The sequence below is a fragment of the Falco peregrinus genome, chromosome 1, assembly GCF_023634155.1.
Source record: "Falco peregrinus isolate bFalPer1 chromosome 1, bFalPer1.pri, whole genome shotgun sequence".
Classification (NCBI taxonomy): Eukaryota; Metazoa; Chordata; class Aves; order Falconiformes; family Falconidae; genus Falco; species Falco peregrinus.
In genome coordinates, this window is record NC_073721.1 from 44,322,105 (window position 1) to 44,328,183 (window position 6,079).

Below are 6,079 nucleotides of genomic sequence, written 5' to 3' on the forward strand. Positions count from 1 at the left end.
GTGGCTTGGCAGACTGAGCCTCAAGGGTTTGAGAGCATATTAGGGCAATACAGGCCAAGACCTTGAGCTGAGACTGTGTCTCCACTGCCCTGATGGGGGAAATCTGGAGTCTCAAGCAAATGAGCACCAAGATCCCATTTCTCACACCTGCCAGTTCCTGGGCTGCATTGTTCCTGGAGGAGGCAATAGGAAAGTCCAGCTGCAACATATAAAAGGAAGACAATGACAAAGTCATTCTTCCCCCAATCCATGCCATATAATCCTTTCTATGAAATAACCAGGAACTGCACTGTATAATCAGATTTTCTTTATTTGTGTTTGCCACACAGAAACCTGCATCACTGGTGGCGTTTCATGTATCCTCAGCAACCTCGCGATGTTTAGACAATCACTAGCTGTGTTTGCTTCTGACAGACTCACAAGCACGTAGAGCAGGAGGCTGGTGCCGAGTCAAGAGCTCTGCTTCACTGGACCATTTCCTAGGGACCGTCAGCAGTAAGGAGGAAAACAAACCCTTGGATTCATGAAGGGAACACTTTACAGAGCCAGCTTCCTTATATGCACTGAGACAGACGGGAAAATGGGCACCTAACCTGTCCCCAACAATACAAATGCATTTTTGCAAAACCTGAGCAAGACACCGCTCCAGCAACAGAAGGGAATGAGCAGTGTCTCTGCAAACACACCTTGTACTCAGTCCAGGAAAGAAAGCGTTATACATCTGACCTGATTATATTATTTCCTGCTGCTGTCTGTATCCTCATGCACGAGGATACAGAGTTCAGACCGTGCACCCAGGCACAGGTACGTTGTGTGACCCTCACCCGAACAGCAGTGGGGAAAGTCCATCCTCAACTCACGTGCACTGGTGTCACTCACTGATTTCAACTGACCTGTACCAATGGGGTCAGAAGTAGGGCATCTGCCCCACAGTACCTTTTTGAAAACCTTGCCTCCTGGAGTTTGGTTAAGAATACTTTTCTTAGCTCTGTAATCAGCTGGGCTTCAGCTATGGCAAATGTAAATGATCTTTTTGGTTGACAGAACAATGTTTTCCACTGTTTATTTATGATGAGCTTTCCTCCTTATCTCTGATCCTGGGAAATCTACCGGGAGAAGAAGTATAAATAAAAGGAAGGAGTGAAGACAGCAAAATGGTTTCAGATCACCAGAAATTAACTTCCAAAAGAATAAACCACCTTGTGTTGCTGAGCTGCAACAACTCTTAAGTACGTGCTAGAAGCAAAATACCTTGGTCAAATGCAGAGAGTTATCTTAGATGAGAGCTAGGGATCTCTGCACCTGACCTCTTTGGCTTCAAGAGAGATTTGAAAAGAGTGACAAAGGTGATCTTAGTGTCTTGAAGATCAAGGTAGACACTAAGGTGCTCTCCGTTGTCGAGTTGGTTCTTCCCTGTGTCATGCCCCAACCTTATTCCTTAGTCACCTAAACACTCACTGTACACATTACTCCATCCTGGGCTTCAGTCTTGGGCAAACCAACTAGTCTCCCTGGTGAGAAATCTACCCACAAACAGAGGCTGAGTTCTTCCAGGGTCTACATAGCCCTGGGATCATGCTGGATTTTGGTCCCTTTGCTCAAGACATTGCATCAAAGCATTCTAGGAGTCCTTGTGCCTTTATGCTCCCCTTAATCCATCCCACTTTGCCCCAGCACACTCAATACAAGTCCAGTACAGTGCAAAGTATCCTGTGTATTATTTGCCTTTCTCTCCTTGAAGTAAAGGCAGAGGGGCAAAGAAAGCTTACTTGGGCACCAGAAGAGACTAAAGCTCTGGTCTCCCTGTGTCTCACCTGGGGTTTCGCTGCTGGGAAAAAATCTGCTGGCAGCAGCAGTAGAAGGTGAAGCAGTTCAGCATGGCAAACAAATGCGGTGCTCAGTGCAGCCACTTCAGATTCAAGAAATTTGAGGCTGTCTACATCATACTGACAAGCACCTTGCAACATCATACACAAGGGGATAGACCAGGATTCACCCTGAAAGGTTCTCCCGGAGTCCCTGCCTTGGCGCAGCTCCCATCTCACAGCCCCTGCCTCCTCCGCAGCCTTGGGCTGGAGCCAAGGACATGGGAGCAGCACCCCTTTGGGCCATGACATTCCTGCAGCTTCTGACACCACGGGAGTACCACCCAGCTGATTGTCTCACTTGGTGTGTGTGGGAGGGGAAACATCCTCACAGGACCTGTGCCATGTGGCAGGAGGAGGATTTCAGCAGCAGAGAGGTGGAAGGTCATGGCAAGGACACAGTGGCTGGAGGTGGGGAACCATCCTGTACCCTCCTGCACCCTCCCACTCCTTCCCGTCACACGTCATCCCCTAGCGAGGGGCAGCTCAAGGAGCTGGTCCCCATCTCCTGTCTGGTGACAAACCCAGTCTAACTGGGTAACATTTCCACATAGTGACCGGTTACATCCTACTTCTGCTTATTGGTGGTCAGGAGTTGCGTAAGAGTAATGACTGACCTGAAAAGCCCCTCCTGACACATATCCGTACCTGACCATGCCTATGGCAAAACCCTCCCACAACGCTTGTGCACAACAGAAGTCACGGTTCCTCTTCCAAGGTGGTGGTGGTCATGCTAAGATGAGCCTCCATCCCTCTGCCATCCCCCCAGCCCTGCTGTTCTCAGCAACCACAACCAGCAGCACTTCAATTTGTCTGATGCCCATGGGCTGACCCTGGTGTAGTAGAAATTTCCACATCACTATCTTTCCCTGCTTTCAGCGTTCCCCCTGCCTGGCCCCAGCCATGGGCTGGCAGCAGCAGGCATCGCCCATTGCCCCCCACGCAGCCACAGCAGAGCACAGTGAGGAGCAACCACCAACCACTGCCAGCAACCAACAGCCACAGTGTCGAGGCAGCAGCAGCAAGAGGGAAGGACGCAACGCCAACCTGGGAAGTCATGGATGGTGCTGAGAGTGCTCAGCACCAGCTACAATCTATCCATGCTGCATCTCTGTACACATGACATCTTTGGTGGGAGACTCCTGACGACTTGGTGAAACACTGAGCAGGAAAGATATGGCAAGATTTAGAGGAGCAAATACCACGTCCCGGTTCCCCCTCTCCTCCCAGCTGAAGGATGCTCTGTGCTTTGTCTTTCTAAGGGGAATCTCACAGGATTCAGCTAGAAACCTTGCAGATAAAACATTAACCATTCTGAACATAGCAAACAAAAATAACTTTGAAAACTCTTATCTTTGAATGCTAAATTACTTTTGTCTCCATACTCACTGCAAGCTTAAAAACTAAAACCGCATCCATTCCCTGACGTAGACAAGGAATGAATAAAGATGCAATATGCTAACGATCCTGCATGCTAGACAGAAATACCTGTAATACCAGCCACCCTCGTGTATACTGCTTTATCTTCACTATACACATGATTCAGCTGACTTGACCTCAGCCAAAATGCTCTCATACATGTCATACAAAAGCATGTAGTCTTTTTCTTCTCTTTAAAAATATCTCTAAGTCCCATATGTTTAACTCCACAGTAAAACACCTGCCCTCTGTAAACCTGTTAAACCGCAGAGGTGAGCTGCACTGGGAACCCTCGCACATTTCTCTATTCAGTAGAAATTAGTCAAGGATCACTGACATGTCTGACACGAACAGAATGTGCCCCCCAGTCAAGGCCCAGAACTCAGCTGGGGAAAGTGGGGAGCAGCGGGAGAAAGGCGAAGAGTGCCATGGCAGCCGAGCAGGACTGCCCCTGCCAGCTCCGTTCAGGGGACAGATGAGGCCATAGTGGCCACCAAAGGTCCCCATGGCTGCTGTGTGGCCAGGGGCTGTGCCCCAGGCAGGGGTGCCTGGCATGATGTGGCACAGCCACCGTGGCCACCCGAGCCCTGCGCTGGCCCAGCAGCTCGCAGACTCAGCCGCATTCTGGTTGCCGTGAAGCTGCCTTCCTGAGCCCTCCGGGTGAGTCACCTCCTGGCAAATAAAAGGCACGCCATGTGCCAGATGCACTTGCATTCTGGAGAGGAAAAAGAAATTTCTCCGTCCTTTCTTAGGGTTTTAACAAGTTCTCAGCTTGGCCCCACGAGCCAGGTGGAGAGCATGAACCTGTTCCCAGCTCATCTCATCTTCGCTTTCCGAGGCTTCATCTACTCATCCTCTTCCAGCCGAAGCTTTGCTGGTCACACACCACTGCAGGAAGTCTCAGGCCAATAAATGTTCTTATGAGCTGTTTTAACTCAGAACTGACCTCTCTGGAATTCCTTTGAAAATAATAATAAAAAAAGTAACCTCCAAGAGGTTTGGTAGCTTACAGATTGGAGATGTCTGTGGCTGGCTGCTTGTGAGGCGTGTGCCTTGAATATATAGCGAGCATTTTTTGGCACTCACAATGAAGAGAAAATAAAATTAGCTTTGGAATTCATGACCGAAAGATCAGTATTGGCTTTTTAGTACTCTGCCCTAGAATAAGCAGGTGGGACCTCAGGGGAAAAAAAATAATTAAAAAATAAAAAATAAAAAATAAAAAATCACATCTCTACACAGCACTTCCACAGAATTATGAATCTTCTTTTTACTGACTTTAGCAGCACCTTCCAGCCCATTCTGTTTTTTAAATTTATGATAAATGGAGCCACACCTGCCCTGAAATCAGTTCTGGGTGCTATAAAAACAGAGAGTAGTCCTTATCCTCAGGGTTTTACAGCTTAAATAAAAACAAACAATGAATTAAAGAAGGAAACAAAGTCAGTGACTAGCCTAAGGTCACAAAGGAGTTATGCGGCTTGGCTCAGATTAGAGCACGCATCCTTTGTTGCTTTATGAGCTCTCTTGCCCCATCTCCCTCAACCATACTGGGTTGCACTGTTCCTTGTTTTCTCCTTCAAATTTTCTCTTTCCCTGGCCCGTTCTGCATCCAGCCTGCTGGCAGGGGTCCCTGCCCCACCGCCAACAGCCTCAGCCATCCTCACTAACTAAATCAGACTTTCTGCTCAGTGCATATTTTCCACTTTCTGTCTATCTTTCTATCTATCCAGATTTCCACTATCCAAAGCTGCATCAGACTATTGTCACAGGGAGGTTCCCGGCAGCGTCATCGAAGTGTCAGTGATGACAACCGGCTGCATTCTTATCAGTGGGGGTTGTAGGCAGACTGGACATGAGAAAATGTGTTTCTCTGATATTGTTTTGTAGTAACACAAATCTGAAATGTTTTTCATGGAGGGGTGGGGGAATCCAAACCTTTTTGCTCTTTCACTAAAAACTAAGTAAGTTTCCACCCTGTTTCTCTACCCAGGGAAAAAGGAGAAGTTTCTGCACACCAGTGTGTGTGCTTGTATAAATCAAAGACACTTTCAGTTTTGATGAGAATGATGTTTTCCCAGGAAAAAAAATTTCCAGTTTCAACAATCTGGATAAGTCCACATGGCAACATCTCCAGTGATGACTCCTTTCTAGATGCTGGCAAAGCCAGGGGATGGAGGGTGGGCTGCTGCTGTAGGCATGCAACTAGCCTTCCTTGGGCAAAAGGGAGCCCCTTCGAGCCCGACACCAGCTGCCATCTGAGCTTCTTTCTCCTAAATCAGTCCCTGAGCAGCTCCTGAGGTGGTCAGTAGGTGACAGGCCCTTTCATCAGAGATTGCAGCTATCAATAAAGTAAGATGGCATACATTTTTGTGCGATAGTCATGGCTTTTTGTGCACTAGCATTATATAAGTGCAATAGTCATGGCTTTTTGAGGCACTGATAACCGGCTCACGTGAAAGCACCACTACAAGGGGGTTGGAGACGAGCTGAACACCCTGCTCAGGCCTGGCTGGACTCTTTGATGCAAAAGGTACATCGAGCAACCTGCAGCCCGCTGCAAATTCTGCGAAACACATAGGAACGGAGAAACATTACAGAGAACCAAGCTCCTTCTTTGGGGTCTTGCAATTCCCTAAGAGGCTCTCCTGTTTTCTTCCCGGGCTCTGCTGCAAGTGCTGGGCTCTGGGCCACCAGCCGCTCGCCTCTGCCGCTTGCTCTCGCTCTCCCCCTGCTTCTCACTTTCACTCCCGTTGGTTTCATGTTCCCTTTGCCATGCGGAAAAGCTTTCAAAC

General features: G+C 48.3%; 1 long non-coding RNA gene across 1 annotated transcript in view; it reads right to left on the reverse strand.

The window, feature by feature from the left end:
* Positions 1 to 6,079, reverse strand: part of LOC114010472 (uncharacterized) — a 115,602-nt gene that overhangs the window by 66,473 nt on the left and 43,050 nt on the right. The gene's annotated exons all lie outside the window — the stretch shown is intronic.